Source organism: Salminus brasiliensis, chromosome 3, assembly GCF_030463535.1.
Source record: "Salminus brasiliensis chromosome 3, fSalBra1.hap2, whole genome shotgun sequence".
Taxonomy (NCBI): domain Eukaryota; kingdom Metazoa; phylum Chordata; class Actinopteri; order Characiformes; family Bryconidae; genus Salminus; species Salminus brasiliensis.
In genome coordinates this window covers 51491612-51514129 of record NC_132880.1, presented here as the reverse complement: position 1 = coordinate 51514129, position 22518 = coordinate 51491612, and the positions used below count along the sequence as shown (strand labels likewise).

Genomic DNA, 22518 nt, shown 5'->3' with positions numbered 1-22518 from the left:
ACAACTTTAATATGAAGTCTGTTTAATTTTTCAAATATTTTAAGTTCAGTAAAAAACATCAATATTGTAATGACAAAGGGTCTGGAATGTGGCTTCCACTCCACCTGAATCCGTGTTTTAGAGATTGTGCACTTCCAGTAGTCACTGATAGATGGCGCTCAGGCTACAAAAACACTTTTCCCCCAACCTCTGGCTCGTTGGTCTAGGGGTATGATTCTCGCTTAGGGTGCGAGAGGACCCGGGTTCAAATCCCGGACGAGCCCTGCTCGTTTTTTTGCCGGACACGATGGCGACATTAACGGTCGTCTGGTACGTGCCAAAATCTCAATATATAACTATTACATGAACACAAACACACAAATAAAAAAAAAAAAAAACAACAGAAAAATAGCTACCTAATTTAGTCTCTCCTCAACTTCAATACACTCAATGTAAAAATGAGGCCAAGAAACAGACGAGCGAGCAGGTCACGATCAGGGCTGCACTCCTGCTGCAGTGGGGACCTGTGTGTCCAGGGCGCTGGGGGAGGTGACGACCGGAGAAGCAGCCAGGTGGACGCAATGCCTCCTAGACGAGAACGACTTGTTAGAAATCAGAAAAGACTCGGCTTGGTATGTTTATCAGATTAGATTAATAGTTCAGTAAATGTAATATATATTTAAACATCAGTCAAGTACACTCTATATTGACTAAAATAATGGGACACTACTCATTTAATGTTTTCTTCTGAAATCAAGGGTATTAAAAAGAGTTGATTCTGATTTTGTTGGAGTAGCTGTCTCTACTGTCCAGAGAAGAAGGTTTTCTACTAGATTTGGAGCATTACCAAGCCCGGAGTGGTTCATCGGGAGATTCGGGAGGATTCCAGACGGGCTGGTTCATGTCATATATTCATACACTTTATAAGTAAAGTTTTGCATATGACACTTTAGTTTTTTGGATGTCAATGTCAGGGACCTTTATTTATTTATACAAAATGCATTTATTTAATGTTTAATGTTTATCTAAATGTTATTTTTTTTATTATACAAACGGTAGTCCCGACCTTACAATCTGGTTGGTTGAGAAGCGCTCTTACCGTGCTGATATTTGTGATAATAGCACAGCTTTTTCACACCAACTTAAAATAACAAACAAACAACTAACTGAATAAATAAATCATCTTTAAATTCTTCATGATTTTATCGCTAATTTCGTTTTTTGTTTATTCCAAACATATATTAGTTGGTAGTCTTATGGCTGGTCAGGAATGTTTTATTGTTGTTGTGTTGCTTAAGTAAAAAATAGCAAAGCCAACAACACCATAACTTCGCAGTCGAATAATATTAGCCCTAATAATCATTTCTGTGTTACCTGCGTGCGACGTGCGCATCCTCCTCCAGCAAGGTTTACTAGCCCTAAAAACAAGCTTGTGGAACAACACTATTCGTATGCGCCCATATGACAACCGTATTTCTAACAACGCTGCAACATGTGACGTGGCAGCTGTGGAAAGGCTAGCAAACACGTTCGTTAAGCGTGGCTCGTTGGTCTAGGGGTATGATTCTCGCTTTGGGTGCGAGAGGTCCCGGGTTCAAATCCCGGGCGAGCCCTGCTTTTACTGAGAAAGGTCTGACCATCAGTGAATGTAGGGCCCGTCCAGCAATGCAGGAGCAGAGAGAGACTTACAGGTGAACTACCTGAGTGATAGGCACCGCGCTGTCCTCTCCTGTAGGTAATTTCAAACCCTGTACGACTCACCTGCTGAATTAACCATCAACGCCAATCATGATCTGAATCAGCTTAGAGGAGAAAAAATGACCAAACCAACAAAAAGGCCTCAGAAGAAGTTTCAGCTACAGCAGTGAATGTTTCCTAATGACTACAGATGTAGTTATTCATGGAACCCTGAACGATGTGCCAGCATTACCAGCATGTCCGCTCCGTCCCACCAGTATGACCAGCTTAATGAAACGATATGTCAGTAGTGAGAGTTGATGATTAGTAGAGAGTGAAAGAAGTTTAGAGCTGCTAGGTTGTTGTTTTAGTACATTAAGAAATGTTGTGATCTAACGGACTCTGTCTAACAGTCACTGATAGATGGTGCTACAACTAGACTCCATGTGGAGGAGGCCTCTAACTGCTAAGACGTGGCAATCCTGAAAAACTATGAACGGTTACTCTGTGTCTGGCTCGTTGGTCTAGGGGTATGATTCTCGCTTAGGGTGCGAGAGGTCCCGGGTTCAAATCCCGGACGAGCCCTGCTCTTTTGTGTGCAGACTGAAACCGTAGAGCAGTGAGAAACTGGGATCAACTAACAGTTCATCTCTTGAAGGAAGTTTATTAATGACCTGCTATACCCCATCAGAACTTCCACTCAGCTAAATCCTTATTATTATCATCTTAGCAATATGCTACCCAAAGGGACTGAGTAGGAATATATTATAATAATCATTCTTCTTCTTCGTATTATTATTATTATTATTATTATTATTATTATTATTCTCATTATATATCTTCTTATTTTTAGCATAGGCCATAGCTAAAGCTTTTAAAAAAGTTCTGGAAAATACACGATTTGAGCTTGCCCGTCTGGCTCGTTGGTCTAGGGGTATGATTCTCGCTTCGGGTGCGAGAGGTCCCGGGTTCAAATCCCGGACGAGCCCGTTTTTTAAGGTTATCATAGATGGACTATCAATCAACACTGTTCACTGACTGGAACCATACAGTAAAACTGTGCTCTCGAGGTTCTTCTGCATATCCACTGCTCTTTAGTGTGTCCCTCTGGAAGCTGCGTGTGAACACCTTACTTAGTTTTAGTGGAGGATGCCGTATTGACCCGGCTTCAGTCATAGATAGCTAGCATCTAAGGAGAACATTAAGAAAACAACTTTAATATGAAGTCTGTTTAATTTTTCAAATATTTTAAGTTCAGTAAAAAACATCAATATTGTAATGACAAAGGGTCTGGAATGTGGCTTCCACTCCACCTGAATCCGTGTTTTAGAGATTGTGCACTTCCAGTAGTCACTGATAGATGGCGCTCAGGCTACAAAAACACTTTTCCCCCAACCTCTGGCTCGTTGGTCTAGGGGTATGATTCTCGCTTAGGGTGCGAGAGGTCCCGGGTTCAAATCCCGGACGAGCCCTGCTCGTTTTTTTGCCGGACACGATGGCGACATTAACGGTCGTCTGGTACGTGCCAAAATCTCAATATATAACTATTACATGAACACAAACACACAAATAAAAAAAAAAAACAACAACAGAAAAATAGCTACCTAATTTAGTCTCTCCTCAACTTCAATACACTCAACGTAAAAATGAGGCCAAGAAACAGACGAGCGAGCAGGTCACGATCAGGGCTGCACTCCTGCTGCAGTGGGGACCTGTGTGTCCAGGGCGCTGGGGGAGGTGACGACCGGAGAAGCAGCCAGGTGGACGCAATGCCTCCTAGACGAGAACGACTTGTTAGAAATCAGAAAAGACTCGGCTTGGTATGTTTATCAGATTAGATTAATAGTTCAGTAAATGTAATATATATTTAAACATCAGTCAAGTACACTCTATATTGACTAAAATAATGGGACACTACTCATTTAATGTTTTCTTCTGAAATCAAGGGTATTAAAAAGAGTTGATTCTGATTTTGTTGGAGTAGCTGTCTCTACTGTCCAGAGAAGAAGGTTTTCTACTAGATTTGGAGCATTACCAAGCCCGGAGTGGTTCATCGGGAGATTCGGGAGGATTCCAGATGGGCTGGTTCATGTCATATATTCATACACTTTATAAGTAAAGTTTTGCATATGACACTTTAGTTTTTTGGATGTCAATGTCAGGGACCTTTATTTATTTATACAAAATGCATTTATTTAATGTTTAATGTTTATCTAAATGTTATTTTTGTTATTATACAAACGGTAGTCCCGACCTTACAATCTGGTTGGTTGAGAAGCGCTCTTACCGTGCTGATATTTGTGATAATAGCACAACTTTTTCACACCAACTTAAAATAACAAACAAACAACTAACTGAATAAATAAATCATCTTTAAATTCTTCATGATTTTATCGCTAATTTCGTTTTTTTGTTTATTCCAAACATATATTAGTTGGTAGTCTTATGGCTGGTCAGGAATGTTTTATTGTTGTTGTGTTGCTTAAATAAAAAATAGCAAAGCCAACAACACCATAACTTCGCAGTCGAATAATATTAGCCCTAATAATCATTTCTGTGTTACCTGCGTGCGACGTGCGCATCCTCCTCCAGCAAGGTTTACTAGCCCTAACAACAAGCTTGTGGAACAACACTATTCGTATGCGCCCATATGACAACCGTATTTCTAACAACGCTGCAACATGTGACGTGGCAGCTGTGGAAAGGCTAGCAAACACGTTCGTTAAGCGTGGCTCGTTGGTCTAGGGGTATGATTCTCGCTTTGGGTGCGAGAGGTCCCGGGTTCAAATCCCGGGCGAGCCCTGCTTTTACTGAGAAAGGTCTGACCATCAGTGAATGTAGGGCCCGTCCAGCAATGCAGGAGCAGAGAGAGACTTACAGGTGAACTACCTGAGTGAAAGGCACCGCGCTGTCCTCTCCTGTAGGTAATTTCAAACCCTGTACGACTCACCTGCTGAATTAACCATCAACGCCAATCATGATCTGAATCAGCTTAGAGGAGAAAAAATGACCAAACCAACAAAAAGGCCTCAGAAGAAGTTTCAGCTACAGCAGTGAATGTTTCCTAATGACTACAGATGTAGTTATTCATGGAACCCTGAACGATGTGCCAGCATTACCAGCATGTCCGCTCCGTCCCACCAGTATGACCAGCTTAATGAAACGATATGTCAGTAGTGAGAGTTGATGATTAGTAGAGAGTGAAAGAAGTTTAGAGCTGCTAGGTTGTTGTTTTAGTACATTAAGAAATGTTGTGATCTAACGGACTCTGTCTAACAGTCACTGATAGATGGTGCTACAACTAGACTCCATGTGGAGGAGGCCTCTAACTGCTAAGACGTGGCAATCCTGAAAAACTATGAACGGTTACTTTGTGTCTGGCTCGTTGGTCTAGGGGTATGATTCTCGCTTAGGGTGCGAGAGGTCCCGGGTTCAAATCCCGGACGAGCCCTGCTCTTTTGTGTGCAGACTGAAACCGTAGAGCAGTGAGAAACTGGGATCAACTAACAGTTCATCTCTTGAAGGAAGTTTATTAATGACCTGCTATACCCCATCAGAACTTCCACTCAGCTAAATCCTTATTATTATCATCTTAGCAATATGCTACCAAAAGGGACTGAGTAGGAATATGTTATAATAATCATTCTTCTTCTTCGTATTATTATTATTATTATTATTATTATTATTATTATTATTATTCTCATTATATATCTTCTTATTTTTAGCATAGGCCATAGCTAAAGCTTTTAAAAAAGTTCTGGAAAATACACGATTTGAGCTTGCCCGTCTGGCTCGTTGGTCTAGGGGTATCATTCTCGCTTCGGGTGCGAGAGGTCCCGGGTTCAAATCCCGGACGAGCCCGGTTTTTAAGGTTATCATAGATGGACTATCAATCAACACTGTTCACTGACTGGAACCATACAGTAAAACTGTGCTCTCGAGGTTCTTCTGCATATCCACTGCTCTTTAGTGTGTCCCTCTGGAAGCTGCGTGTGAACACCTTACTTAGTTTTAGTGGAGGATGCCGTATTGACCCGGCTTCAGTCATAGATAGCTAGCATCTAAGGAGAACATTAAGAAAACAACTTTAATATGAAGTCTGTTTAATTTTTCAAATATTTTAAGTTCAGTAAAAAACATCAATATTGTAATGACAAAGGGTCTGGAATGTGGCTTCCACTCCACCTGAATCCGTGTTTTAGAGATTGTGCACTTCCAGTAGTCACTGATAGATGGCGCTCAGGCTACAAAAACACTTTTCCCCCAACCTCTGGCTCGTTGGTCTAGGGGTATGATTCTCGCTTAGGGTGCGAGAGGTCCCGGGTTCAAATCCCGGACGAGCCCTGCTCGTTTTTTTGCCGGACACGATGGCGACATTAACGGTCGTCTGGTACGTGCCAAAATCTCAATATATAACTATTACATGAACACAAACACACAAATAAAAAAAAAAAAAAACAACAGAAAAATAGCTACCTAATTTAGTCTCTCCTCAACTTCAATACACTCAATGTAAAAATGAGGCCAAGAAACAGACGAGCGAGCAGGTCACGATCAGGGCTGCACTCCTGCTGCAGTGGGGACCTGTGTGTCCAGGGCGCTGGGGGAGGTGACGACCGGAGAAGCAGCCAGGTGGACGCAATGCCTCCTAGACGAGAACGACTTGTTAGAAATCAGAAAAGACTCGGCTTGGTATGTTTATCAGATTAGATTAATAGTTCAGTAAATGTAATATATATTTAAACATCAGTCAAGTACACTCTATATTGACTAAAATAATGGGACACTACTCATTTAATGTTTTCTTCTGAAATCAAGGGTATTAAAAAGAGTTGATTCTGATTTTGTTGGAGTAGCTGTCTCTACTGTCCAGAGAAGAAGGTTTTCTACTAGATTTGGAGCATTACCAAGCCCGGAGTGGTTCATCGGGAGATTCGGGAGGATTCCAGACGGGCTGGTTCATGTCATATATTCATACACTTTATAAGTAAAGTTTTGCATATGACACTTTAGTTTTTTGGATGTCAATGTCAGGGACCTTTATTTATTTATACAAAATGCATTTATTTAATGTTTAATGTTTATCTAAATGTTATTTTTTTTATTATACAAACGGTAGTCCCGACCTTACAATCTGGTTGGTTGAGAAGCGCTCTTACCGTGCTGATATTTATGATAATAGCACAGCTTTTTCACACCAACTTAAAATAACAAACAAACAACTAACTGAATAAATAAATCATCTTTAAATTCTTCATGATTTTATCGCTAATTTCGTTTTTTGTTTATTCCAAACATATATTAGTTGGTAGTCTTATGGCTGGTCAGGAATGTTTTATTGTTGTTGTGTTGCTTAAGTAAAAAATAGCAAAGCCAACAACACCATAACTTCGCAGTCGAATAATATTAGCCCTAATAATCATTTCTGTGTTACCTGCGTGCGACGTGCGCATCCTCCTCCAGCAAGGTTTACTAGCCCTAAAAACAAGCTTGTGGAACAACACTATTCGTATGCGCCCATATGACAACCGTATTTCTAACAACGCTGCAACATGTGACGTGGCAGCTGTGGAAAGGCTAGCAAACACGTTCGTTAAGCGTGGCTCGTTGGTCTAGGGGTATGATTCTCGCTTTGGGTGCGAGAGGTCCCGGGTTCAAATCCCGGGCGAGCCCTGCTTTTACTGAGAAAGGTCTGACCATCAGTGAATGTAGGGCCCGTCCAGCAATGCAGGAGCAGAGAGAGACTTACAGGTGAACTACCTGAGTGATAGGCACCGCGCTGTCCTCTCCTGTAGGTAATTTCAAACCCTGTACGACTCACCTGCTGAATTAACCATCAACGCCAATCATGATCTGAATCAGCTTAGAGGAGAAAAAATGACCAAACCAACAAAAAGGCCTCAGAAGAAGTTTCAGCTACAGCAGTGAATGTTTCCTAATGACTACAGATGTAGTTATTCATGGAACCCTGAACGATGTGCCAGCATTACCAGCATGTCCGCTCCGTCCCACCAGTATGACCAGCTTAATGAAACGATATGTCAGTAGTGAGAGTTGATGATTAGTAGAGAGTGAAAGAAGTTTAGAGCTGCTAGGTTGTTGTTTTAGTACATTAAGAAATGTTGTGATCTAACGGACTCTGTCTAACAGTCACTGATAGATGGTGCTACAACTAGACTCCATGTGGAGGAGGCCTCTAACTGCTAAGACGTGGCAATCCTGAAAAACTATGAACGGTTACTCTGTGTCTGGCTCGTTGGTCTAGGGGTATGATTCTCGCTTAGGGTGCGAGAGGTCCCGGGTTCAAATCCCGGACGAGCCCTGCTCTTTTGTGTGCAGACTGAAACCGTAGAGCAGTGAGAAACTGGGATCAACTAACAGTTCATCTCTTGAAGGAAGTTTATTAATGACCTGCTATACCCCATCAGAACTTCCACTCAGCTAAATCCTTATTATTATCATCTTAGCAATATGCTACCCAAAGGGACTGAGTAGGAATATGTTATAATAATCATTCTTCTTCTTCGTATTATTATTATTATTATTATTATTATTATTATTATTCTCATTATATATCTTCTTATTTTTAGCATAGGCCATAGCTAAAGCTTTTAAAAAAGTTCTGGAAAATACACGATTTGAGCTTGCCCGTCTGGCTCGTTGGTCTAGGGGTATGATTCTCGCTTCGGGTGCGAGAGGTCCCGGGTTCAAATCCCGGACGAGCCCGGTTTTTAAGGTTATCATAGATGGACTATCAATCAACACTGTTCACTGACTGGAACCATACAGTAAAACTGTGCTCTCGAGGTTCTTCTGCATATCCACTGCTCTTTAGTGTGTCCCTCTGGAAGCTGCGTGTGAACACCTTACTTAGTTTTAGTGGAGGATGCCGTATTGACCCGGCTTCAGTCATAGATAGCTAGCATCTAAGGAGAACATTAAGAAAACAACTTTAATATGAAGTCTGTTTAATTTTTCAAATATTTTAAGTTCAGTAAAAAACATCAATATTGTAATGACAAAGGGTCTGGAATGTGGCTTCCACTCCACCTGAATCCGTGTTTTAGAGATTGTGCACTTCCAGTAGTCACTGATAGATGGCGCTCAGGCTACAAAAACACTTTTCCCCCAACCTCTGGCTCGTTGGTCTAGGGGTATGATTCTCGCTTAGGGTGCGAGAGGTCCCGGGTTCAAATCCCGGACGAGCCCTGCTCGTTTTTTTGCCGGACACGATGGCGACATTAACGGTCGTCTGGTACGTGCCAAAATCTCAATATATAACTATTACATGAACACAAACACACAAATAAAAAAAAAAAACAACAACAGAAAAATAGCTACCTAATTTAGTCTCTCCTCAACTTCAATACACTCAACGTAAAAATGAGGCCAAGAAACAGACGAGCGAGCAGGTCACGATCAGGGCTGCACTCCTGCTGCAGTGGGGACCTGTGTGTCCAGGGCGCTGGGGGAGGTGACGACCGGAGAAGCAGCCAGGTGGACGCAATGCCTCCTAGACGAGAACGACTTGTTAGAAATCAGAAAAGACTCGGCTTGGTATGTTTATCAGATTAGATTAATAGTTCAGTAAATGTAATATATATTTAAACATCAGTCAAGTACACTCTATATTGACTAAAATAATGGGACACTACTCATTTAATGTTTTCTTCTGAAATCAAGGGTATTAAAAAGAGTTGATTCTGATTTTGTTGGAGTAGCTGTCTCTACTGTCCAGAGAAGAAGGTTTTCTACTAGATTTGGAGCATTACCAAGCCCGGAGTGGTTCATCGGGAGATTCGGGAGGATTCCAGATGGGCTGGTTCATGTCATATATTCATACACTTTATAAGTAAAGTTTTGCATATGACACTTTAGTTTTTTGGATGTCAATGTCAGGGACCTTTATTTATTTATACAAAATGCATTTATTTAATGTTTAATGTTTATCTAAATGTTATTTTTGTTATTATACAAACGGTAGTCCCGACCTTACAATCTGGTTGGTTGAGAAGCGCTCTTACCGTGCTGATATTTGTGATAATAGCACAACTTTTTCACACCAACTTAAAATAACAAACAAACAACTAACTGAATAAATAAATCATCTTTAAATTCTTCATGATTTTATCGCTAATTTCGTTTTTTGTTTATTCCAAACATATATTAGTTGGTAGTCTTATGGCTGGTCAGGAATGTTTTATTGTTGTTGTGTTGCTTAAATAAAAAATAGCAAAGCCAACAACACCATAACTTCGCAGTCGAATAATATTAGCCCTAATAATCATTTCTGTGTTACCTGCGTGCGACGTGCGCATCCTCCTCCAGCAAGGTTTACTAGCCCTAAAAACAAGCTTGTGGAACAACACTATTCGTATGCGCCCATATGACAACCGTATTTCTAACAACGCTGCAACATGTGACGTGGCAGCTGTGGAAAGGCTAGCAAACACGTTCGTTAAGCGTGGCTCGTTGGTCTAGGGGTATGATTCTCGCTTTGGGTGCGAGAGGTCCCGGGTTCAAATCCCGGGCGAGCCCTGCTTTTACTGAGAAAGGTCTGACCATCAGTGAATGTAGGGCCCGTCCAGCAATGCAGGAGCAGAGAGAGACTTACAGGTGAACTACCTGAGTGATAGGCACCGCGCTGTCCTCTCCTGTAGGTAATTTCAAACCCTGTACGACTCACCTGCTGAATTAACCATCAACGCCAATCATGATCTGAATCAGCTTAGAGGAGAAAAAATGACCAAACCAACAAAAAGGCCTCAGAAGAAGTTTCAGCTACAGCAGTGAATGTTTCCTAATGACTACAGATGTAGTTATTCATGGAACCCTGAACGATGTGCCAGCATTACCAGCATGTCCGCTCCGTCCCACCAGTATGACCAGCTTAATGAAACGATATGTCAGTAGTGAGAGTTGATGATTAGTAGAGAGTGAAAGAAGTTTAGAGCTGCTAGGTTGTTGTTTTAGTACATTAAGAAATGTTGTGATCTAACGGACTCTGTCTAACAGTCACTGATAGATGGTGCTACAACTAGACTCCATGTGGAGGAGGCCTCTAACTGCTAAGACGTGGCAATCCTGAAAAACTATGAACGGTTACTCTGTGTCTGGCTCGTTGGTCTAGGGGTATGATTCTCGCTTAGGGTGCGAGAGGTCCCGGGTTCAAATCCCGGACGAGCCCTGCTCTTTTGTGTGCAGACTGAAACCGTAGAGCAGTGAGAAACTGGGATCAACTAACAGTTCATCTCTTGAAGGAAGTTTATTAATGACCTGCTATACCCCATCAGAACTTCCACTCAGCTAAATCCTTATTATTATCATCTTAGCAATATGCTACCCAAAGGGACTGAGTAGGAATATATTATAATAATCATTCTTCTTCTTCGTATTATTATTATTATTATTATTATTATTATTATTATTCTCATTATATATCTTCTTATTTTTAGCATAGGCCATAGCTAAAGCTTTTAAAAAAGTTCTGGAAAATACACGATTTGAGCTTGCCCGTCTGGCTCGTTGGTCTAGGGGTATGATTCTCGCTTCGGGTGCGAGAGGTCCCGGGTTCAAATCCCGGACGAGCCCGTTTTTTAAGGTTATCATAGATGGACTATCAATCAACACTGTTCACTGACTGGAACCATACAGTAAAACTGTGCTCTCGAGGTTCTTCTGCATATCCACTGCTCTTTAGTGTGTCCCTCTGGAAGCTGCGTGTGAACACCTTACTTAGTTTTAGTGGAGGATGCCGTATTGACCCGGCTTCAGTCATAGATAGCTAGCATCTAAGGAGAACATTAAGAAAACAACTTTAATATGAAGTCTGTTTAATTTTTCAAATATTTTAAGTTCAGTAAAAAACATCAATATTGTAATGACAAAGGGTCTGGAATGTGGCTTCCACTCCACCTGAATCCGTGTTTTAGAGATTGTGCACTTCCAGTAGTCACTGATAGATGGCGCTCAGGCTACAAAAACACTTTTCCCCCAACCTCTGGCTCGTTGGTCTAGGGGTATGATTCTCGCTTAGGGTGCGAGAGGTCCCGGGTTCAAATCCCGGACGAGCCCTGCTCGTTTTTTTGCCGGACACGATGGCGACATTAACGGTCGTCTGGTACGTGCCAAAATCTCAATATATAACTATTACATGAACACAAACACACAAAAAAAAAAAAAAAACAACAACAGAAAAATAGCTACCTAATTTAGTCTCTCCTCAACTTCAATACACTCAACGTAAAAATGAGGCCAAGAAACAGACGAGCGAGCAGGTCACGATCAGGGCTGCACTCCTGCTGCAGTGGGGACCTGTGTGTCCAGGGCGCTGGGGGAGGTGACGACCGGAGAAGCAGCCAGGTGGACGCAATGCCTCCTAGACGAGAACGACTTGTTAGAAATCAGAAAAGACTCGGCTTGGTATGTTTATCAGATTAGATTAATAGTTCAGTAAATGTAATATATATTTAAACATCAGTCAAGTACACTCTATATTGACTAAAATAATGGGACACTACTCATTTAATGTTTTCTTCTGAAATCAAGGGTATTAAAAAGAGTTGATTCTGATTTTGTTGGAGTAGCTGTCTCTACTGTCCAGAGAAGAAGGTTTTCTACTAGATTTGGAGCATTACCAAGCCCGGAGTGGTTCATCGGGAGATTCGGGAGGATTCCAGACGGGCTGGTTCATGTCATATATTCATACACTTTATAAGTAAAGTTTTGCATATGACACTTTAGTTTTTTGGATGTCAATGTCAGGGACCTTTATTTATTTATACAAAATGCATTTATTTAATGTTTAATGTTTATCTAAATGTTATTTTTTTTATTATACAAACGGTAGTCCCGACCTTACAATCTGGTTGGTTGAGAAGCGCTCTTACCGTGCTGATATTTATGATAATAGCACAGCTTTTTCACACCAACTTAAAATAACAAACAAACAACTAACTGAATAAATAAATCATCTTTAAATTCTTCATGATTTTATCGCTAATTTCGTTTTTTGTTTATTCCAAACATATATTAGTTGGTAGTCTTATGGCTGGTCAGGAATGTTTTATTGTTGTTGTGTTGCTTAAGTAAAAAATAGCAAAGCCAACAACACCATAACTTCGCAGTCGAATAATATTAGCCCTAATAATCATTTCTGTGTTACCTGCGTGCGACGTGCGCATCCTCCTCCAGCAAGGTTTACTAGCCCTAAAAACAAGCTTGTGGAACAACACTATTCGTATGCGCCCATATGACAACCGTATTTCTAACAACGCTGCAACATGTGACGTGGCAGCTGTGGAAAGGCTAGCAAACACGTTCGTTAAGCGTGGCTCGTTGGTCTAGGGGTATGATTCTCGCTTTGGGTGCGAGAGGTCCCGGGTTCAAATCCCGGGCGAGCCCTGCTTTTACTGAGAAAGGTCTGACCATCAGTGAATGTAGGGCCCGTCCAGCAATGCAGGAGCAGAGAGAGACTTACAGGTGAACTACCTGAGTGATAGGCACCGCGCTGTCCTCTCCTGTAGGTAATTTCAAACCCTGTACGACTCACCTGCTGAATTAACCATCAACGCCAATCATGATCTGAATCAGCTTAGAGGAGAAAAAATGACCAAACCAACAAAAAGGCCTCAGAAGAAGTTTCAGCTACAGCAGTGAATGTTTCCTAATGACTACAGATGTAGTTATTCATGGAACCCTGAACGATGTGCCAGCATTACCAGCATGTCCGCTCCGTCCCACCAGTATGACCAGCTTAATGAAACGATATGTCAGTAGTGAGAGTTGATGATTAGTAGAGAGTGAAAGAAGTTTAGAGCTGCTAGGTTGTTGTTTTAGTACATTAAGAAATGTTGTGATCTAACGGACTCTGTCTAACAGTCACTGATAGATGGTGCTACAACTAGACTCCATGTGGAGGAGGCCTCTAACTGCTAAGACGTGGCAATCCTGAAAAACTATGAACGGTTACTCTGTGTCTGGCTCGTTGGTCTAGGGGTATGATTCTCGCTTAGGGTGCGAGAGGTCCCGGGTTCAAATCCCGGACGAGCCCTGCTCTTTTGTGTGCAGACTGAAACCGTAGAGCAGTGAGAAACTGGGATCAACTAACAGTTCATCTCTTGAAGGAAGTTTATTAATGACCTGCTATACCCCATCAGAACTTCCACTCAGCTAAATCCTTATTATTATCATCTTAGCAATATGCTACCCAAAGGGACTGAGTAGGAATATATTATAATAATCATTCTTCTTCTTCGTATTATTATTATTATTATTATTATTATTATTATTATTATTATTCTCATTATATATCTTCTTATTTTTAGCATAGGCCATAGCTAAAGCTTTTAAAAAAGTTCTGGAAAATACACGATTTGAGCTTGCCCGTCTGGCTCGTTGGTCTAGGGGTATGATTCTCGCTTCGGGTGCGAGAGGTCCCGGGTTCAAATCCCGGACGAGCCCGTTTTTTAAGGTTATCATAGATGGACTATCAATCAACACTGTTCACTGACTGGAACCATACAGTAAAACTGTGCTCTCGAGGTTCTTCTGCATATCCACTGCTCTTTAGTGTGTCCCTCTGGAAGCTGCGTGTGAACACCTTACTTAGTTTTAGTGGAGGATGCCGTATTGACCCGGCTTCAGTCATAGATAGCTAGCATCTAAGGAGAACATTAAGAAAACAACTTTAATATGAAGTCTGTTTAATTTTTCAAATATTTTAAGTTCAGTAAAAAACATCAATATTGTAATGACAAAGGGTCTGGAATGTGGCTTCCACTCCACCTGAATCCGTGTTTTAGAGATTGTGCACTTCCAGTAGTCACTGATAGATGGCGCTCAGGCTACAAAAACACTTTTCCCCCAACCTCTGGCTCGTTGGTCTAGGGGTATGATTCTCGCTTAGGGTGCGAGAGGTCCCGGGTTCAAATCCCGGACGAGCCCTGCTCGTTTTTTTGCCGGACACGATGGCGACATTAACGGTCGTCTGGTACGTGCCAAAATCTCAATATATAACTATTACATGAACACAAACACACAAATAAAAAAAAAAAACAACAACAGAAAAATAGCTACCTAATTTAGTCTCTCCTCAACTTCAATACACTCAACGTAAAAATGAGGCCAAGAAACAGACGAGCGAGCAGGTCACGATCAGGGCTGCACTCCTGCTGCAGTGGGGACCTGTGTGTCCAGGGCGCTGGGGGAGGTGACGACCGGAGAAGCAGCCAGGTGGACGCAATGCCTCCTAGACGAGAACGACTTGTTAGAAATCAGAAAAGACTCGGCTTGGTATGTTTATCAGATTAGATTAATAGTTCAGTAAATGTAATATATATTTAAACATCAGTCAAGTACACTCTATATTGACTAAAATAATGGGACACTACTCATTTAATGTTTTCTTCTGAAATCAAGGGTATTAAAAAGAGTTGATTCTGATTTTGTTGGAGTAGCTGTCTCTACTGTCCAGAGAAGAAGGTTTTCTACTAGATTTGGAGCATTACCAAGCCCGGAGTGGTTCATCGGGAGATTCGGGAGGATTCCAGATGGGCTGGTTCATGTCATATATTCATACACTTTATAAGTAAAGTTTTGCATATGACACTTTAGTTTTTTGGATGTCAATGTCAGGGACCTTTATTTATTTATACAAAATGCATTTATTTAATGTTTAATGTTTATCTAAATGTTATTTTTGTTATTATACAAACGGTAGTCCCGACCTTACAATCTGGTTGGTTGAGAAGCGCTCTTACCGTGCTGATATTTGTGATAATAGCACAACTTTTTCACACCAACTTAAAATAACAAACAAACAACTAACTGAATAAATAAATCATCTTTAAATTCTTCATGATTTTATCGCTAATTTCGTTTTTTTGTTTATTCCAAACATATATTAGTTGGTAGTCTTATGGCTGGTCAGGAATGTTTTATTGTTGTTGTGTTGCTTAAATAAAAAATAGCAAAGCCAACAACACCATAACTTCGCAGTCGAATAATATTAGCCCTAATAATCATTTCTGTGTTACCTGCGTGCGACGTGCGCATCCTCCTCCAGCAAGGTTTACTAGCCCTAACAACAAGCTTGTGGAACAACACTATTCGTATGCGCCCATATGACAACCGTATTTCTAACAACGCTGCAACATGTGACGTGGCAGCTGTGGAAAGGCTAGCAAACACGTTCGTTAAGCGTGGCTCGTTGGTCTAGGGGTATGATTCTCGCTTTGGGTGCGAGAGGTCCCGGGTTCAAATCCCGGGCGAGCCCTGCTTTTACTGAGAAAGGTCTGACCATCAGTGAATGTAGGGCCCGTCCAGCAATGCAGGAGCAGAGAGAGACTTACAGGTGAACTACCTGAGTGAAAGGCACCGCGCTGTCCTCTCCTGTAGGTAATTTCAAACCCTGTACGACTCACCTGCTGAATTAACCATCAACGCCAATCATGATCTGAATCAGCTTAGAGGAGAAAAAATGACCAAACCAACAAAAAGGCCTCAGAAGAAGTTTCAGCTACAGCAGTGAATGTTTCCTAATGACTACAGATGTAGTTATTCATGGAACCCTGAACGATGTGCCAGCATTACCAGCATGTCCGCTCCGTCCCACCAGTATGACCAGCTTAATGAAACGATATGTCAGTAGTGAGAGTTGATGATTAGTAGAGAGTGAAAGAAGTTTAGAGCTGCTAGGTTGTTGTTTTAGTACATTAAGAAATGTTGTGATCTAACGGACTCTGTCTAACAGTCACTGATAGATGGTGCTACAACTAGACTCCATGTGGAGGAGGCCTCTAACTGCTAAGACGTGGCAATCCTGAAAAACTATGAACGGTTACTTTGTGTCTGGCTCGTTGGTCTAGGGGTATGATTCTCGCTTAGGGTGCGAGAGGTCCCGGGTTCAAATCCCGGACGAGCCCTGCTCTTTTGTGTGCAGACTGAAACCGTAGAGCAGTGAGAAACTGGGATCAACTAACAGTTCATCTCTTGAAGGAAGTTTATTAATGACCTGCTATACCCCATCAGAACTTCCACTCAGCTAAATCCTTATTATTATCATCTTAGCAATATGCTACCAAAAGGGACTGAGTAGGAATATGTTATAATAATCATTCTTCTTCTTCGTATTATTATTATTATTATTATTATTATTATTATTATTATTATTATTCTCATTATATATCTTCTTATTTTTAGCATAGGCCATAGCTAAAGCTTTTAAAAAAGTTCTGGAAAATACACGATTTGAGCTTGCCCGTCTGGCTCGTTGGTCTAGGGGTATCATTCTCGCTTCGGGTGCGAGAGGTCCCGGGTTCAAATCCCGGACGAGCCCGGTTTTTAAGGTTATCATAGATGGACTATCAATCAACACTGTTCACTGACTGGAACCATACAGTAAAACTGTGCTCTCGAGGTTCTTCTGCATATCCACTGCTCTTTAGTGTGTCCCTCTGGAAGCTGCGTGTGAACACCTTACTTAGTTTTAGTGGAGGATGCCGTATTGACCCGGCTTCAGTCATAGATAGCTAGCATCTAAGGAGAACATTAAGAAAACAACTTTAATATGAAGTCTGTTTAATTTTTCAAATATTTTAAGTTCAGTAAAAAACATCAATATTGTAATGACAAAGGGTCTGGAATGTGGCTTCCACTCCACCTGAATCCGTGTTTTAGAGATTGTGCACTTCCAGTAGTCACTGATAGATGGCGCTCAGGCTACAAAAACACTTTTCCCCCAACCTCTGGCTCGTTGGTCTAGGGGTATGATTCTCGCTTAGGGTGCGAGAGGTCCCGGGTTCAAATCCCGGACGAGCCCTGCTCGTTTTTTTGCCGGACACGATGGCGACATTAACGGTCGTCTGGTACGTGCCAAAATCTCAATATATAACTATTACATGAACACAAACACACAAATAAAAAAAAAAAACAACAACAGAAAAATAGCTACCTAATTTAGTCTCTCCTCAACTTCAATACACTCAATGTAAAAATGAGGCCAAGAAACAGACGAGCGAGCAGGTCACGATCAGGGCTGCACTCCTGCTGCAGTGGGGACCTGTGTGTCCAGGGCGCTGGGGGAGGTGACGACCGGAGAAGCAGCCAGGTGGACGCAATGCCTCCTAGACGAGAACGACTTGTTAGAAATCAGAAAAGACTCGGCTTGGTATGTTTATCAGATTAGATTAATAGTTCAGTAAATGTAATATATATTTAAACATCAGTCAAGTACACTCTATATTGACTAAAATAATGGGACACTACTCATTTAATGTTTTCTTCTGAAATCAAGGGTATTAAAAAGAGTTGATTCTGATTTTGTTGGAGTAGCTGTCTCTACTGTCCAGAGAAGAAGGTTTTCTACTAGATTTGGAGCATTACCAAGCCCGGAGTGGTTCATCGGGAGATTCGGGAGGATTCCAGACGGGCTGGTTCATGTCATATATTCATACACTTTATAAGTAAAGTTTTGCATATGACACTTTAGTTTTTTGGATGTCAATGTCAGGGACCTTTATTTATTTATACAAAATGCATTTATTTAATGTTTAATGTTTATCTAAATGTTATTTTTTTTATTATACAAACGGTAGTCCCGACCTTACAATCTGGTTGGTTGAGAAGCGCTCTTACCGTGCTGATATTTATGATAATAGCACAGCTTTTTCACACCAACTTAAAATAACAAACAAACAACTAACTGAATAAATAAATCATCTTTAAATTCTTCATGATTTTATCGCTAATTTCGTTTTTTGTTTATTCCAAACATATATTAGTTGGTAGTCTTATGGCTGGTCAGGAATGTTTTATTGTTGTTGTGTTGCTTAAGTAAAAAATAGCAAAGCCAACAACACCATAACTTCGCAGTCGAATAATATTAGCCCTAATAATCATTTCTGTGTTACCTGCGTGCGACGTGCGCATCCTCCTCCAGCAAGGTTTACTAGCCCTAAAAACAAGCTTGTGGAACAACACTATTCGTATGCGCCCATATGACAACCGTATTTCTAACAACGCTGCAACATGTGACGTGGCAGCTGTGGAAAGGCTAGCAAACACGTTCGTTAAGCGTGGCTCGTTGGTCTAGGGGTATGATTCTCGCTTTGGGTGCGAGAGGTCCCGGGTTCAAATCCCGGGCGAGCCCTGCTTTTACTGAGAAAGGTCTGACCATCAGTGAATGTAGGGCCCGTCCAGCAATGCAGGAGCAGAGAGAGACTTACAGGTGAACTACCTGAGTGATAGGCACCGCGCTGTCCTCTCCTGTAGGTAATTTCAAACCCTGTACGACTCACCTGCTGAATTAACCATCAACGCCAATCATGATCTGAATCAGCTTAGAGGAGAAAAAATGACCAAACCAACAAAAAGGCCTCAGAAGAAGTTTCAGCTACAGCAGTGAATGTTTCCTAATGACTACAGATGTAGTTATTCATGGAACCCTGAACGATGTGCCAGCATTACCAGCATGTCCGCTCCGTCCCACCAGTATGACCAGCTTAATGAAACGATATGTCAGTAGTGAGAGTTGATGATTAGTAGAGAGTGAAAGAAGTTTAGAGCTGCTAGGTTGTTGTTTTAGTACATTAAGAAATGTTGTGATCTAACGGACTCTGTCTAACAGTCACTGATAGATGGTGCTACAACTAGACTCCATGTGGAGGAGGCCTCTAACTGCTAAGACGTGGCAATCCTGAAAAACTATGAACGGTTACTCTGTGTCTGGCTCGTTGGTCTAGGGGTATGATTCTCGCTTAGGGTGCGAGAGGTCCCGGGTTCAAATCCCGGACGAGCCCTGCTCTTTTGTGTGCAGACTGAAACCGTAGAGCAGTGAGAAACTGGGATCAACTAACAGTTCATCTCTTGAAGGAAGTTTATTAATGACCTGCTATACCCCATCAGAACTTCCACTCAGCTAAATCCTTATTATTATCATCTTAGCAATATGCTACCCAAAGGGACTGAGTAGGAATATGTTATAATAATCATTCTTCTTCTTCGTATTATTATTATTATTATTATTATTATTATTATTATTCTCATTATATATCTTCTTATTTTTAGCATAGGCCATAGCTAAAGCTTTTAAAAAAGTTCTGGAAAATACACGATTTGAGCTTGCCCGTCTGGCTCGTTGGTCTAGGGGTATGATTCTCGCTTCGGGTGCGAGAGGTCCCGGGTTCAAATCCCGGACGAGCCCGGTTTTTAAGGTTATCATAGATGGACTATCAATCAACACTGTTCACTGACTGGAACCATACAGTAAAACTGTGCTCTCGAGGTTCTTCTGCATATCCACTGCTCTTTAGTGTGTCCCTCTGGAAGCTGCGTGTGAACACCTTACTTAGTTTTAGTGGAGGATGCCGTATTGACCCGGCTTCAGTCATAGATAGCTAGCATCTAAGGAGAACATTAAGAAAACAACTTTAATATGAAGTCTGTTTAATTTTTCAAATATTTTAAGTTCAGTAAAAAACATCAATATTGTAATGACAAAGGGTCTGGAATGTGGCTTCCACTCCACCTGAATCCGTGTTTTAGAGATTGTGCACTTCCAGTAGTCACTGATAGATGGCGCTCAGGCTACAAAAACACTTTTCCCCCAACCTCTGGCTCGTTGGTCTAGGGGTATGATTCTCGCTTAGGGTGCGAGAGGTCCCGGGTTCAAATCCCGGACGAGCCCTGCTCGTTTTTTTGCCGGACACGATGGCGACATTAACGGTCGTCTGGTACGTGCCAAAATCTCAATATATAACTATTACATGAACACAAACACACAAATAAAAAAAAAAAACAACAACAGAAAAATAGCTACCTAATTTAGTCTCTCCTCAACTTCAATACACTCAACGTAAAAATGAGGCCAAGAAACAGACGAGCGAGCAGGTCACGATCAGGGCTGCACTCCTGCTGCAGTGGGGACCTGTGTGTCCAGGGCGCTGGGGGAGGTGACGACCGGAGAAGCAGCCAGGTGGACGCAATGCCTCCTAGACGAGAACGACTTGTTAGAAATCAGAAAAGACTCGGCTTGGTATGTTTATCAGATTAGATTAATAGTTCAGTAAATGTAATATATATTTAAACATCAGTCAAGTACACTCTATATTGACTAAAATAATGGGACACTACTCATTTAATGTTTTCTTCTGAAATCAAGGGTATTAAAAAGAGTTGATTCTGATTTTGTTGGAGTAGCTGTCTCTACTGTCCAGAGAAGAAGGTTTTCTACTAGATTTGGAGCATTACCAAGCCCGGAGTGGTTCATCGGGAGATTCGGGAGGATTCCAGATGGGCTGGTTCATGTCATATATTCATACACTTTATAAGTAAAGTTTTGCATATGACACTTTAGTTTTTTGGATGTCAATGTCAGGGACCTTTATTTATTTATACAAAATGCATTTATTTAATGTTTAATGTTTATCTAAATGTTATTTTTGTTATTATACAAACGGTAGTCCCGACCTTACAATCTGGTTGGTTGAGAAGCGCTCTTACCGTGCTGATATTTGTGATAATAGCACAACTTTTTCACACCAACTTAAAATAACAAACAAACAACTAACTGAATAAATAAATCATCTTTAAATTCTTCATGATTTTATCGCTAATTTCGTTTTTTGTTTATTCCAAACATATATTAGTTGGTAGTCTTATGGCTGGTCAGGAATGTTTTATTGTTGTTGTGTTGCTTAAATAAAAAATAGCAAAGCCAACAACACCATAACTTCGCAGTCGAATAATATTAGCCCTAATAATCATTTCTGTGTTACCTGCGTGCGACGTGCGCATCCTCCTCCAGCAAGGTTTACTAGCCCTAAAAACAAGCTTGTGGAACAACACTATTCGTATGCGCCCATATGACAACCGTATTTCTAACAACGCTGCAACATGTGACGTGGCAGCTGTGGAAAGGCTAGCAAACACGTTCGTTAAGCGTGGCTCGTTGGTCTAGGGGTATGATTCTCGCTTTGGGTGCGAGAGGTCCCGGGTTCAAATCCCGGGCGAGCCCTGCTTTTACTGAGAAAGGTCTGACCATCAGTGAATGTAGGGCCCGTCCAGCAATGCAGGAGCAGAGAGAGACTTACAGGTGAACTACCTGAGTGATAGGCACCGCGCTGTCCTCTCCTGTAGGTAATTTCAAACCCTGTACGACTCACCTGCTGAATTAACCATCAACGCCAATCATGATCTGAATCAGCTTAGAGGAGAAAAAATGACCAAACCAACAAAAAGGCCTCAGAAGAAGTTTCAGCTACAGCAGTGAATGTTTCCTAATGACTACAGATGTAGTTATTCATGGAACCCTGAACGATGTGCCAGCATTACCAGCATGTCCGCTCCGTCCCACCAGTATGACCAGCTTAATGAAACGATATGTCAGTAGTGAGAGTTGATGATTAGTAGAGAGTGAAAGAAGTTTAGAGCTGCTAGGTTGTTGTTTTAGTACATTAAGAAATGTTGTGATCTAACGGACTCTGTCTAACAGTCACTGATAGATGGTGCTACAACTAGACTCCATGTGGAGGAGGCCTCTAACTGCTAAGACGTGGCAATCCTGAAAAACTATGAACGGTTACTCTGTGTCTGGCTCGTTGGTCTAGGGGTATGATTCTCGCTTAGGGTGCGAGAGGTCCCGGGTTCAAATCCCGGACGAGCCCTGCTCTTTTGTGTGCAGACTGAAACCGTAGAGCAGTGAGAAACTGGGATCAACTAACAGTTCATCTCTTGAAGGAAGTTTATTAATGACCTGCTATACCCCATCAGAACTTCCACTCAGCTAAATCCTTATTATTATCATCTTAGCAATATGCTACCCAAAGGGACTGAGTAGGAATATATTATAATAATCATTCTTCT

General features: G+C 41.4%; 31 non-coding genes across 31 annotated transcripts; all 31 read left to right on the top strand.

Moving 5' to 3' along the window:
* Positions 1-191: 191 nt before the first annotated feature.
* On the top strand, positions 192-263 carry trnap-agg (transfer RNA proline (anticodon AGG)). The gene has a single exon. It is a non-coding gene; the product is annotated as a tRNA-Pro (tRNA).
* Positions 264-1520: 1257 nt separating this feature from the next.
* trnap-ugg (transfer RNA proline (anticodon UGG)) lies at positions 1521-1592 on the top strand. The gene has a single exon. It is a non-coding gene; the product is annotated as a tRNA-Pro (tRNA).
* A 577-nt stretch (positions 1593-2169) lies between these two features.
* Positions 2170-2241, top strand: trnap-agg (transfer RNA proline (anticodon AGG)). Its single transcript has one exon. It is a non-coding gene; the product is annotated as a tRNA-Pro (tRNA).
* Positions 2242-2573: 332 nt separating this feature from the next.
* Positions 2574-2645, top strand: trnap-cgg (transfer RNA proline (anticodon CGG)). Its single transcript has one exon. It is a non-coding gene; the product is annotated as a tRNA-Pro (tRNA).
* Positions 2646-3056: 411 nt separating this feature from the next.
* trnap-agg (transfer RNA proline (anticodon AGG)) lies at positions 3057-3128 on the top strand. The gene has a single exon. It is a non-coding gene; the product is annotated as a tRNA-Pro (tRNA).
* Positions 3129-4386: 1258 nt separating this feature from the next.
* Positions 4387-4458, top strand: trnap-ugg (transfer RNA proline (anticodon UGG)). Its single transcript has one exon. It is a non-coding gene; the product is annotated as a tRNA-Pro (tRNA).
* A 577-nt stretch (positions 4459-5035) lies between these two features.
* On the top strand, positions 5036-5107 carry trnap-agg (transfer RNA proline (anticodon AGG)). Its single transcript has one exon. It is a non-coding gene; the product is annotated as a tRNA-Pro (tRNA).
* Positions 5108-5445: 338 nt separating this feature from the next.
* trnap-cgg (transfer RNA proline (anticodon CGG)) lies at positions 5446-5517 on the top strand. The gene has a single exon. It is a non-coding gene; the product is annotated as a tRNA-Pro (tRNA).
* Positions 5518-5928: 411 nt separating this feature from the next.
* Positions 5929-6000, top strand: trnap-agg (transfer RNA proline (anticodon AGG)). The gene has a single exon. It is a non-coding gene; the product is annotated as a tRNA-Pro (tRNA).
* Positions 6001-7257: 1257 nt separating this feature from the next.
* trnap-ugg (transfer RNA proline (anticodon UGG)) lies at positions 7258-7329 on the top strand. Its single transcript has one exon. It is a non-coding gene; the product is annotated as a tRNA-Pro (tRNA).
* A 577-nt stretch (positions 7330-7906) lies between these two features.
* Positions 7907-7978, top strand: trnap-agg (transfer RNA proline (anticodon AGG)). Its single transcript has one exon. It is a non-coding gene; the product is annotated as a tRNA-Pro (tRNA).
* Positions 7979-8310: 332 nt separating this feature from the next.
* trnap-cgg (transfer RNA proline (anticodon CGG)) lies at positions 8311-8382 on the top strand. Its single transcript has one exon. It is a non-coding gene; the product is annotated as a tRNA-Pro (tRNA).
* Positions 8383-8793: 411 nt separating this feature from the next.
* On the top strand, positions 8794-8865 carry trnap-agg (transfer RNA proline (anticodon AGG)). Its single transcript has one exon. It is a non-coding gene; the product is annotated as a tRNA-Pro (tRNA).
* A 1257-nt stretch (positions 8866-10122) lies between these two features.
* trnap-ugg (transfer RNA proline (anticodon UGG)) lies at positions 10123-10194 on the top strand. Its single transcript has one exon. It is a non-coding gene; the product is annotated as a tRNA-Pro (tRNA).
* A 577-nt stretch (positions 10195-10771) lies between these two features.
* Positions 10772-10843, top strand: trnap-agg (transfer RNA proline (anticodon AGG)). The gene has a single exon. It is a non-coding gene; the product is annotated as a tRNA-Pro (tRNA).
* Positions 10844-11175: 332 nt separating this feature from the next.
* Positions 11176-11247, top strand: trnap-cgg (transfer RNA proline (anticodon CGG)). The gene has a single exon. It is a non-coding gene; the product is annotated as a tRNA-Pro (tRNA).
* Positions 11248-11658: 411 nt separating this feature from the next.
* Positions 11659-11730, top strand: trnap-agg (transfer RNA proline (anticodon AGG)). Its single transcript has one exon. It is a non-coding gene; the product is annotated as a tRNA-Pro (tRNA).
* A 1257-nt stretch (positions 11731-12987) lies between these two features.
* Positions 12988-13059, top strand: trnap-ugg (transfer RNA proline (anticodon UGG)). The gene has a single exon. It is a non-coding gene; the product is annotated as a tRNA-Pro (tRNA).
* A 577-nt stretch (positions 13060-13636) lies between these two features.
* On the top strand, positions 13637-13708 carry trnap-agg (transfer RNA proline (anticodon AGG)). The gene has a single exon. It is a non-coding gene; the product is annotated as a tRNA-Pro (tRNA).
* Positions 13709-14046: 338 nt separating this feature from the next.
* Positions 14047-14118, top strand: trnap-cgg (transfer RNA proline (anticodon CGG)). Its single transcript has one exon. It is a non-coding gene; the product is annotated as a tRNA-Pro (tRNA).
* Positions 14119-14529: 411 nt separating this feature from the next.
* Positions 14530-14601, top strand: trnap-agg (transfer RNA proline (anticodon AGG)). Its single transcript has one exon. It is a non-coding gene; the product is annotated as a tRNA-Pro (tRNA).
* A 1258-nt stretch (positions 14602-15859) lies between these two features.
* On the top strand, positions 15860-15931 carry trnap-ugg (transfer RNA proline (anticodon UGG)). Its single transcript has one exon. It is a non-coding gene; the product is annotated as a tRNA-Pro (tRNA).
* A 577-nt stretch (positions 15932-16508) lies between these two features.
* Positions 16509-16580, top strand: trnap-agg (transfer RNA proline (anticodon AGG)). The gene has a single exon. It is a non-coding gene; the product is annotated as a tRNA-Pro (tRNA).
* Positions 16581-16921: 341 nt separating this feature from the next.
* Positions 16922-16993, top strand: trnap-cgg (transfer RNA proline (anticodon CGG)). The gene has a single exon. It is a non-coding gene; the product is annotated as a tRNA-Pro (tRNA).
* Positions 16994-17404: 411 nt separating this feature from the next.
* Positions 17405-17476, top strand: trnap-agg (transfer RNA proline (anticodon AGG)). The gene has a single exon. It is a non-coding gene; the product is annotated as a tRNA-Pro (tRNA).
* Positions 17477-18733: 1257 nt separating this feature from the next.
* trnap-ugg (transfer RNA proline (anticodon UGG)) lies at positions 18734-18805 on the top strand. The gene has a single exon. It is a non-coding gene; the product is annotated as a tRNA-Pro (tRNA).
* Positions 18806-19382: 577 nt separating this feature from the next.
* On the top strand, positions 19383-19454 carry trnap-agg (transfer RNA proline (anticodon AGG)). Its single transcript has one exon. It is a non-coding gene; the product is annotated as a tRNA-Pro (tRNA).
* A 332-nt stretch (positions 19455-19786) lies between these two features.
* On the top strand, positions 19787-19858 carry trnap-cgg (transfer RNA proline (anticodon CGG)). Its single transcript has one exon. It is a non-coding gene; the product is annotated as a tRNA-Pro (tRNA).
* A 411-nt stretch (positions 19859-20269) lies between these two features.
* Positions 20270-20341, top strand: trnap-agg (transfer RNA proline (anticodon AGG)). The gene has a single exon. It is a non-coding gene; the product is annotated as a tRNA-Pro (tRNA).
* Positions 20342-21598: 1257 nt separating this feature from the next.
* trnap-ugg (transfer RNA proline (anticodon UGG)) lies at positions 21599-21670 on the top strand. Its single transcript has one exon. It is a non-coding gene; the product is annotated as a tRNA-Pro (tRNA).
* A 577-nt stretch (positions 21671-22247) lies between these two features.
* Positions 22248-22319, top strand: trnap-agg (transfer RNA proline (anticodon AGG)). The gene has a single exon. It is a non-coding gene; the product is annotated as a tRNA-Pro (tRNA).
* The last annotated feature ends 199 nt before the right edge of the window (positions 22320-22518 follow it).